At 40.4% G+C, this 9,817-nt stretch overlaps 1 long non-coding RNA gene across 1 annotated transcript; it reads right to left on the bottom strand.

Moving 5' to 3' along the window:
* Positions 1–8,679: 8,679 nt before the first annotated feature.
* Positions 8,680–9,433, bottom strand: LOC118564843. Its single transcript, XR_004932062.1, has 3 exons — positions 9,235–9,433; positions 8,857–9,144; positions 8,680–8,776 (listed from the first exon to the last, which is right to left on the bottom strand). It is a non-coding gene; the product is annotated as an uncharacterized LOC118564843 (long non-coding RNA).
* Between the last annotated feature and the right edge of the window lie 384 nt (positions 9,434–9,817).

The raw sequence follows: 9,817 nt of genomic DNA, 5'->3' as shown, positions 1-9,817 counted from the left end.
GGATATGAAAACCTCTTTTTGGCCCCAAGTTAAAGTGGGTATATTTGGCTTAATGACCTCATGATTCATCAAGTCTTGGTGCAGTGTCACATCACAAAGCACAGATGGTGGTGAGCAGAGAACAGTGTCTTCCCCACAGTTTTATGTTTTAATCTGGTAGGAAACCAATTATGCCTGACAGATTTAATATTACAAGATGGAGCAGGACTGAGACACAACGTTACTGCTCCCTTTGCATTCTGACACACCACATTTGTCATCACATCCAAAGAGCCTCTTGCAAAACAGGCACAACATTTTTTTTAGTTTTTGGATGGCTACAGTTAAGTGTATAACTATTAAGTAAAGGTGTGATCAGACAATTTCCTCATTTGATGTTGATCATCTGGTTATGTTTTTGTGTGAATGACAAATAAGTCTGACAATCTAATTCGGTTGTTAATTATTAACTCAGTAATGTAAAAAAAAAAAAAAAAAAAAGATATTTTAATCTGCCGCATTTGTGTTCCCAAACATTTATTTACGGCCCTTAATTAAAAATTAACTCAGCTCAGACATCATGTATTCAATTCAGAATCATTGCCTATGACAAGTCTTATGAGGTTGGGGATCCAATAAAGACATATTAATTAAATCGTTGCCTGCTGATTTATTAATAAAATTGATAAGGTAAAAGTCAGGATATCCCTTTTACCCAGACCTTTAACTAGACTTAAAAGCCAGCGGTCTGCTTCTCAGATAAGACAAAAAGTTTCTGTTGCATATGTTTTTAACCCAGTTCTAAAAAGATCCACAAGGTTCTGGATGAGGTGTGTGGTTGTAAACTAGTGTCAAGCCATGAAGCCTTAGAAATACAAATTATGTAATTTAGAAACATAATTGGAAATATATGCAGTAGGGTTGCCAACCCTCATGTCATAATACAGAATTTTCTATTTTAAAACAAAAAAAGTATTCCTTATTTTAAGGGTCATTACCGATAGAGATGTAGCATATAGAGATGTAAAATATGCATGTAATCCCCCGCTTAAAATAGATCTGCTCTATCACCGCCTATTTTGATACATAAAATGATATATTAAATGAATTAATAAGTCACACCTCTAGGATTTAGAATGATAATTGGATCATTAAAATGTGAAAATAAAAAAAAAAACAATTAGATTCTTGTTGCATATTCAGGACTATAATAGTAATAAAAGTTAAAGGAGTTAGCTACAAGTTTAACTCTTCACGGCCAGCAGGTGGCGGACTCACGCCCATCTGCTCTTATTCCAACTTTGCAGTTGTACTGTTTGCCAGCCGGTTGCCAGGTCCTTTTGTTAGCCTTACCAAACATTTAACTTACCTGTTCAGAAGGAAAGCGGCCACCTCTGCGCTGCTTTGTTAAGTCGGCACCAACGTGCCAAAGCTTAACCGATGTTCACCCTAATTTGGCTTTCTTTTTGGTCCGCTTGAATCTGAGAAATGTATCGCCGAGAAGAAGACGTTTCTCAGCGCCATCGCGGAGCCACTAAGATCTGGCAACGCCTGAGCTCCGTCTCACATAACTTCAACCTACTATTCCTATTGGTGCAGAGTTCTTTCATGTCGACGTTGGCATCCTAACCAGAAGTAACCGGAAGTATATATTTTGGACAAATTATAAAACAATTAATTATAAACTGTATATTTATTTTTTGTAAAATTAATACTTTTATTAGTGCACCACTCTAGACGTTTTGTGGATGTACTGATTTACAGTTTAGATGAAAATGTTGTAGCTATGACCTTTAAAAGGTATCCAGGTATCAAATGATGTAATAACTCAAATACATACCAAATTATCTTCCCTTATGTGTGTCTGTATGTGTTTTCCTTCTCAAAAGGTTTAAAAAGGTCCATGTAGGTGGAGTGTTGTTGCAGCCAAAAGCTGCTGCATCTTGCAGACCATGGTGCAAAGTCATTTTTTTCATTATATATCTGATGCATCAAAGCTATACCCAGCCTTACAAACCGCACTGCTTCAATTTTGCAAAAAGGACCATAACATCCTTACATCAAAACAACAATAAGAGGCCTAGACAGAAAACTAAGGCTAAGTGTTCTGCAGCATGCGTATATGTAGTTATATCCACTTGCTTATTCAGCAAACAGCTTCAGAGGCTTTCAGAAATAATAATATAGTGATCAATTATGTTAGACAAGGAAGGACTTGTAATAAAACTCTTGTGCGGCAGTAAAATGCAAAGTCACAGAGCTGAGCTGTAATGGATGGAAGGAGAAATGGTTCTTTTAGCAGTAATAAGTAGGTAGGGTTTAGTAGAGATGTCACAGGAAGACAGCATAAATACTCATAAAACAAATGTTTAGATATTTTTCCCACAACATGTAATTTGTTGTGCAGAACAGAGCATTTAGCGTTTCCATTAGACAACTACTGGCTTAAGTCCAGGACTAATATATCTGCTTAACAGATGAATGCTTTTTCCAAACATGTTGTTGTTTTTTACTTTTTTTTATTTAAAGGGTACATTCCATGCTTTTTATTTCCTTCCTTTTCACATGTAAATCTTTCAGTTGTGGTCTATATAAAGTGGAACTGCATAGCTTTGGTCTGAATTCTTCGTTTTTGTAACTCCACATGTCATCGTGTTCTGAGGTGCGTCTCAGAGCAGCTCGTTTTGGTACAGTCTCTTTAAATCTCCAGGTCACTCCACCCTGATCTGACATTTCTGTAGTATGCTGGGGGACAGTGTAAAGAATTCTGTGGTTTAATACACTTGCAGCTCCGGCATGCTTGGACTACAAAGTCACAACAACAACAAAAAAAAAAAAACATAGAAATGGCAGATTTGCAAAATTGGTAGGCCATAAGTTAATTTCTGACTGTTCCAAACCATTCCTCAGCTAATATTGTGACGTAACCTTTAAAAAAAACATAGCAGGCAATAGAGAAAATGAAATATGACCCAAACAGAATATAAAGATAACTATGCAGCTCCTGGAAAGAGACATTAAACTTTTCTGCATTCCTGCAGACTTCAAGTACACAACAAAATTCTATATTGCATGATAGGTCCCCTTGTAAGGTAATAAATAACAACAGATATGATGGAAGAGTTATTGAATTATAAACCATAGTTCGTTAGGGATCTGCCATGTGACTCAGCTAAGTGAAATCATCTCATAATGTCATTCACCTGTTCCACCAGTATTTATACCCTCCTTAGTCTTCCCTGCAGAGCCAGATCACCTGTTTGCCTTGCCACACCGTCTCAGCGGTTTCTTCGTTATTAAGTAAAGTGTATGACTCTGTTTCCACTTCAACAAGCATGATCCTTGCTGGGCCTTTTTGGACCAAGTTTTCCCCAAAGCTTTTTTTTATTTTTTATTCTGTCTGTCCTCTCGTAACTCCTTGTCTTTCCTCTTGTCTCCAAGTAAGTCCACCTCTGTGCCTCCTCTATGGATGACCCTAACCGGGAAAGCTGACTGGAATCCAGTTCAGACTTTTAGATTCCGTCTCTTTGCACCAACTCGGAATCTTACATCCGTATTTTCGCAAGGTTCCTTCAAGTCACGTTATATTCTTTAATCACTTTACCTGGAAAATTCTCATTGGTACAAATTCAATTACACCCGAACTTGGCCATTTTGCTCTCCACTGACCGCTCCATAATCCCCCCAGGCTCAGGTTTAGAGTTTGGGTGCCATCTTTGATTCCTCCATATATTTCTTCTCTCACATCAATGACATCACCCAGTCTGAATATTATCAGCTACGCAACAATAATCAGCTTTGTCCTTCCCTCTCCCCTCAATTCTTGTTTACAGCCTTGTCACCCACCCGTTAGGATTATTGCAACTCTCTTTGGTCTCCCTCAAAAATCCCTCCATGAGCTCCATATGGTCCAGAACTCAGCTGCTTGAATCATCACCGTCACCTCTTCATTTCAACACAGCTCAGATCTACAGCAGCTCTATTGGCTTCCAGTCAAATTCAGAATTGATTTCAAAATCCTTCTGTTTATTGTCCAGATCCCCCCCCACACACACACACACACACACATCCTTGTTTCTTGTGCATAGTGAGTACCTTGTCTTCCATAGACTTCCATTCATCTTCAAGCCTTTCTGTTGCATAACCCCAGCCTAATTGACACCATAGTGTTAAACCTATCCCTCTAGCCCAGAATAGAAGCAATGACCAACAAAATGTCCTCACCTTATATCAAAGTCCTCACTTTACTAGTAAAATGAGCAAACAGTGTCCTCGCTCAGCTGCAAGTAAAAGAACACACGCACTAATCAGATCTCCTTCACGTCACCACCTCCTCCCGCTTCCTCAGATCCTCCGCCTCTATCCACCTGACTGTTTCGTCTGAGCAGCAGAGCTTTCTACCAACTGAACTGTGGAGCTCTTTCCCACCAGACATCTGGGACATTAACAAACTTGCTCCTGTTAAAATCCAGAATTAAAACCCATTTGTTCAAGACCGCTTACTCCTTGTGATTGCGCTGTTCCATAACTTATTAATCTGGTTTTATTTTTGTCTTCTCTTTTTGGTACATTGACCTTGAGTTTTATGAAAGGAGCTCGTAGATAAAATGTACTGTCATTTATTATAATAATACGTGGAACTTTAAAAAAACACCGAAAATCATTTAAGTCTTTTTATACTCTGATACATTAAAACCACAAACCTTAGTGTATTATAATTTTATTTTATTTGTGATAGACTCGTACAAAGTAGCATGCATGTGTTCAGTGGGAGGAAATTTCTGCATGATTTTGAAAAATCTTGAATAAGTACTTAACTGAGAAGTGCTGCCCGCCTTTGTTGTATCTGCAAGTCCTGTGTTTTTTTTTTGGGTTTTTTTGTTGGGTTTTTTTGCTTTTTTTGGAAGGGGGGTTCTAGAGGCCAGCCTTGAACACATAGAGACTGAAATCTTTGTCTGCTTGTTGCAAAATATATCAAACTGGGTCAGATTAGATGGAGAACATGTGTGAAAAGCAAGTTTCAATTGTATATATACACATACATATATACACACACACACACACACACACACACATATATATATATATATAAAGTGTGTATGTTTGACAAGTGTCTGTAAACTGAACTTCAGCCATAGTGTCATTAAGTGTTAATGTGGAATTGTCTATGTTAAGAATAGCTCAGTTAGAATAATTACTTGGAACAAGCAAGGAAGCCATATAGCGGAGGTAGACAATAAAATCCTCCTCACAGATGTGTGTTTTTTTTTATTACAGTGAAAAATCTCATTTCACTTACAGTATTCTGTTGTTGTTGTTGTTGTTGAGCAACACAATTTTCTATATTTCCAGTACTTAAATATTAGACCAAGCAACATAGTTCTGTAAAAGTTGTCTCCTGATCTGACTGTCAAACACTGATTAATTATGTAATTGATGAATAATGAGTCTGTTCTTGCCACCGTATTACTCAGCATGCCGGGCGTCAAGGACAAGATGACAGTTATGGTCTTCACCATCTCCTTCTCCACCGAGTCTCCCTGGAACAGCAAGGTGGATCATTAATCTGCAAGCAAGTACACTTTTGAATGAGTTGCAAATAGACCCTAACTGCCTCCCTGCAGTCACTGCCACAAATCATTATCACTGCACCGATTAAAGCAGTGAGTAAGGCAACCCCCCCGGGGCCATCGCTGTCTATCTCCTCCATCCTCGCCACTGACCCTCTTGTTAGGCTGATTCTGCCCGGTGGACGGAGGAGAAGAGGATTTGCCGTCGGTTGTGTCCTTGCCAGGAGCTGGTTCGCTTTTGCACATCATGAGTGCATCAACGTCCTCTCTGGACCTGTTTCCTCATTGTCAGCTTTAGCTGATGCACCAACCTTAACAAAATGTTTTCAGTGAATTTAAACAAGCAAAGAAATAAAATAAAAAAACATTAATCTCACTCCTTCCTGAATTGAAAGCTCACTCACACAACATGTTCAACCACAATTCATCCAGTGACTAACTTTATGAACTGGCTCGTTAGCAACATACTTGAGGAAGGTCTCATTACTCACCACCGCACTTAATCCGTTTTTCCTTCCAAATCTCTGAGAGAGCTTTTTTGGAGTGTGAAATCACTCAAATGAATTGACTCTTCATTTTTAGTTTGTTTCTGCAAGGTAATCGCCGGATAATGGGCTGAGAGCTAAAGGCGTGTTTGCTAATTTCACATCAATTAATGCTATTTGGGGGGAAACCCCGACATTGATTGCTGTGACAACAACAAAATCCTAGCATACTGCTTTCATTTTCAGGGCTTGGGATTTTAGATCTCATCATAAATCGTAATAAGGAATCCTTGCCTATGTAAATGGCAAATAAAGCCTCACATTTATTTTTAAATGCCTTTATTTTTGCTTCTTCCGTGGATCTAAAGAGTGCATGGAACCCTTTTTAAAATATCATGTTTTGTGACAAAGTAATGAGACCGTGATTAATTATTCAAAACTTTTCTCTCGCTTTAATTTGGCATATATCCGGCACAATTTTACCGAATAATTCTAGGGAGAAAAGGCAGAGATAAAAAGTGTCAATTATCTGATTGCAGAAGTGTGCGCACCCTTAAACTAATCCTTTGTTTTAGCCATCTTTTGATTCAGATTAAACGTTTAGTCCTCTTGGCTACAGATGTAGCATCTATTGGAGAGAACCTCGATAACATGACATAGAGTTCAGCTTTCCTTGTATGTTTCTCTGACATTTGCTAATTAGCATACTTAGCTAAAGCTATAGTTTGCAGGAAGGTTATCAAGAATGAAAATATTCCACTTTAATGGTGAAAGATCTGTTGAACGGTCCTCAAGACCAGATGGGTATAGAGCCCTTTCCAAAATATAGGGCAATATGTGACCCCAGGGTTGTTCGACTATATAGATTTATAACTGCAGCACACAGCGAACCCTGGAAAAGACGCTAAACAAAAAAGCCACCGTGACCCTCTTTGCTTTGGCCTTGATGACGTAAGGTAATTATAACAAATTTCAGAAGCCGAATGTTCCTGCAATGAATTAAATGGTTAGAGAACGCTATCAAACCTAATACAAAGCTTGACAGCATTCAAGACCAGCACCAATGAAAGTCACTTTTGAGAAAAGGAAATATGTGTAATCAATACAAAACTTGTAATTACCACGTAGAGAAAAGACACCAGTTGAATCGATTACTGTGGCTTAAAGCTCCTTAACTGAAAAGGGAGAAACACAAATAAAGTCTGTGAACAAAAGTGGTGGTATTTTTTTTAGCCTCAAAAATCTTTCTTCCACCACATGACAACATTTTTACAGAGAATTGTGTTCTTGGCAAACTTTTTGTTGAGTCACATAGGAACCCACTGACTATAATAAGCCGAAATTATTAAAAAAAGGGAGCAAAGGTTTTTGAAACAACAATCCTGTGTCTGCTTTAACTTTAGAAAACACAGAAGAAAAATACTGATCAAATGTTCTGCAGGCAATGAGAAAGAAAATATCAAACTCTGAAAAGGAGTGTTGCACTTTTTTTTTTTGATTATTCTTAATTTTCTTTATCAGATCAGGTGTGCTGACTGAACTGTGTTGAAAATATTGCATTTAGATGGCGGTGAATAGATTTCTGGAAGAAATCTTGTTCAGCTGGCTGTTTCAAAGTCATGGGAAAGGCCCCTGAAGGACAGATTTAACACCTAGGAAGAAGAATGGCCATCTCTGGTGCATTCACTAACAGGGTGATGAATGAATTACAGCTCCTAAATTTAGCCAGGCAGCCTACCTTGAAATCAGGCCAGACCTCCATCTTAGGAACGCAGACAGGCTCCATATTACGTCAGAAGCCACGACCTCCATTTCTGCATTAAGGAAATAGAAAGATTGATGTCTAAACAAACATTTCATGGTTGCCAGGATAATATGTTAGAGACGGTGTGCTGCTCACACATTTGTCTGAGTAACTGGTCATGGTGTGACGCAGCATCAAGATGTACAACATGAATGTAGTTCTAGTTTACTTTTCACCTCTTTTGGTTAAAATTAAAATGCAATTATTATTATGTTTTATTTTTTTTACTTCTAGAAACAAATTTAAAGTCAACGGGACTGAAGAGATCATGCTCAAATCTCAATGTCGTACTTTCTCTACGCAAAGCTTACTGTGCAAAAGTGTTCATACCCCACAACGCTTGTCTCATTGCAACCAAACGTTTCAACATATTTTAATAGGATTTTGTTTGACAGACTGACATAAACCAATAAATAATTGTTAGGTGGGAAGAAAAGGATTCATTCAATACAATTCAATTTCATTTATATAGCGCCAAATCATGATACATGTCATCCCCAGGCAATTCAATCAAATCTTTCAGATTGGTCAGAAAGTTTCCTCTCTAAGGAAACCCAGCAGGTTGCATCAAGTCTCTCCAGGCAGCATTCACTCCTCCTGAAAGAGCGTAGAGCCACAGGGAGAGTCGTCTGCATTGTTGATGGCTTTGCAGCAATCCCTCATACCGAGCATGCATGAAGCGACAGTGGAGAGGAAAACTCCCCTTTAACAGGAAGGAAAAACCTCCAGCAGAACCAGAACCAGGCTCAGTGTGAACGCTCATCTGCCTCGACCCTGTCATGATGGGTTCAGTTTTCTTTTAACAGGCCCACATGCAGAACACAAAACAGGAGAGGTAGGATCAGTGTTAAATGATTTAATAATGATCACACAATTATCGGCGAGAATCAGGATGGCCTGGTCCAGGGGGAAACGACAGTGGCAGCAACAATGATTCACTATGAGGAAAGAGCAGAGTGGTGAGTTCAGGGGTCGTGGGAAGAACGGAAATCTCACTGAGAAAACAGGCTGATCTTACTTTGAAGTAGATGAACGGAGTCTTGGAGGGGAAACAATGTTTGTCCGGTGTCTCAGTCCTTGGTGGGTCCAGAAACAACAGAGGAGTGCGGCGGGGAGCGGACAGGCAGGCTCGGGTGCAGTGGAGAAACGGAGGAGTGGTGCGGCCGCCAGCCGTGGAGTCCAGGAGATGATTGCAAACAACGGAGAGGTGAGTCTGGAAACTCGGGCAACCTGTGGGTTCTTTCCACGGCGTCACGAGGGTGGTTCAAAAACCAGGAAATCAACTAGGATCTCCTCAAGGGATCGCCTAAAGGCAACGGAAGAAACAAAGATAATTACTTGAAAGTTCAAAGACAACTAGAAAACACAGAGGCAGGCTCAGAGGGCTCAGAAATACCATGACTGGCTAACACTCAGGCGACGCTGGGCTGGCAGCCAACTCCTTAAATCTGAGCCGCTGATGAAGATGATCGCGAACAGCTGTGGATGATGATGCACCGCACTCCCACCGGAACCTGTCGCCCTCTGGTGGTAAATGGTGGTAAGGGCGCACAGGAATTCCCACCAAGCAGCCAGAATCCCGGAACATAACAGTACCCCCCCCTTCAACGGTCGCCACCTGGCGGCCTAGATGAACTGGAAGGCAACGAGGAACGATAGTCAGAGATAAGGGAAGGGTCTAAGATGGAAGAACCCGAGATCCAGGATCGTTCCTCCGGACCGTAACCCTCCCAATCGACGAGGTACTGCCAGCCGCGACCTCGCCGACGGGAGTCCACGATCCGGCGGACGGTGTATGCAGGATGACCATCAATGTCACGGGGGGGTGGAGGGGGTTCGGCTGGAGGGCAGAGCATGCTGGTCTGGACAGGTTTAATCTGGGACACGTGGAAGGTGGGGTGGACGCGGAGGGAGGCGGGCAGACGGAGACGGACAGCAGACGGGTTGATTATGGATTCAATGGGGAACGGACCAATGTA

The sequence above is a fragment of the Fundulus heteroclitus genome, chromosome 12 (assembly GCF_011125445.2).
Source record: "Fundulus heteroclitus isolate FHET01 chromosome 12, MU-UCD_Fhet_4.1, whole genome shotgun sequence".
NCBI lineage: Eukaryota > Metazoa > Chordata > Actinopteri > Cyprinodontiformes > Fundulidae > Fundulus > Fundulus heteroclitus.
This window is presented reverse-complemented; position numbering and strand designations above follow the sequence as displayed.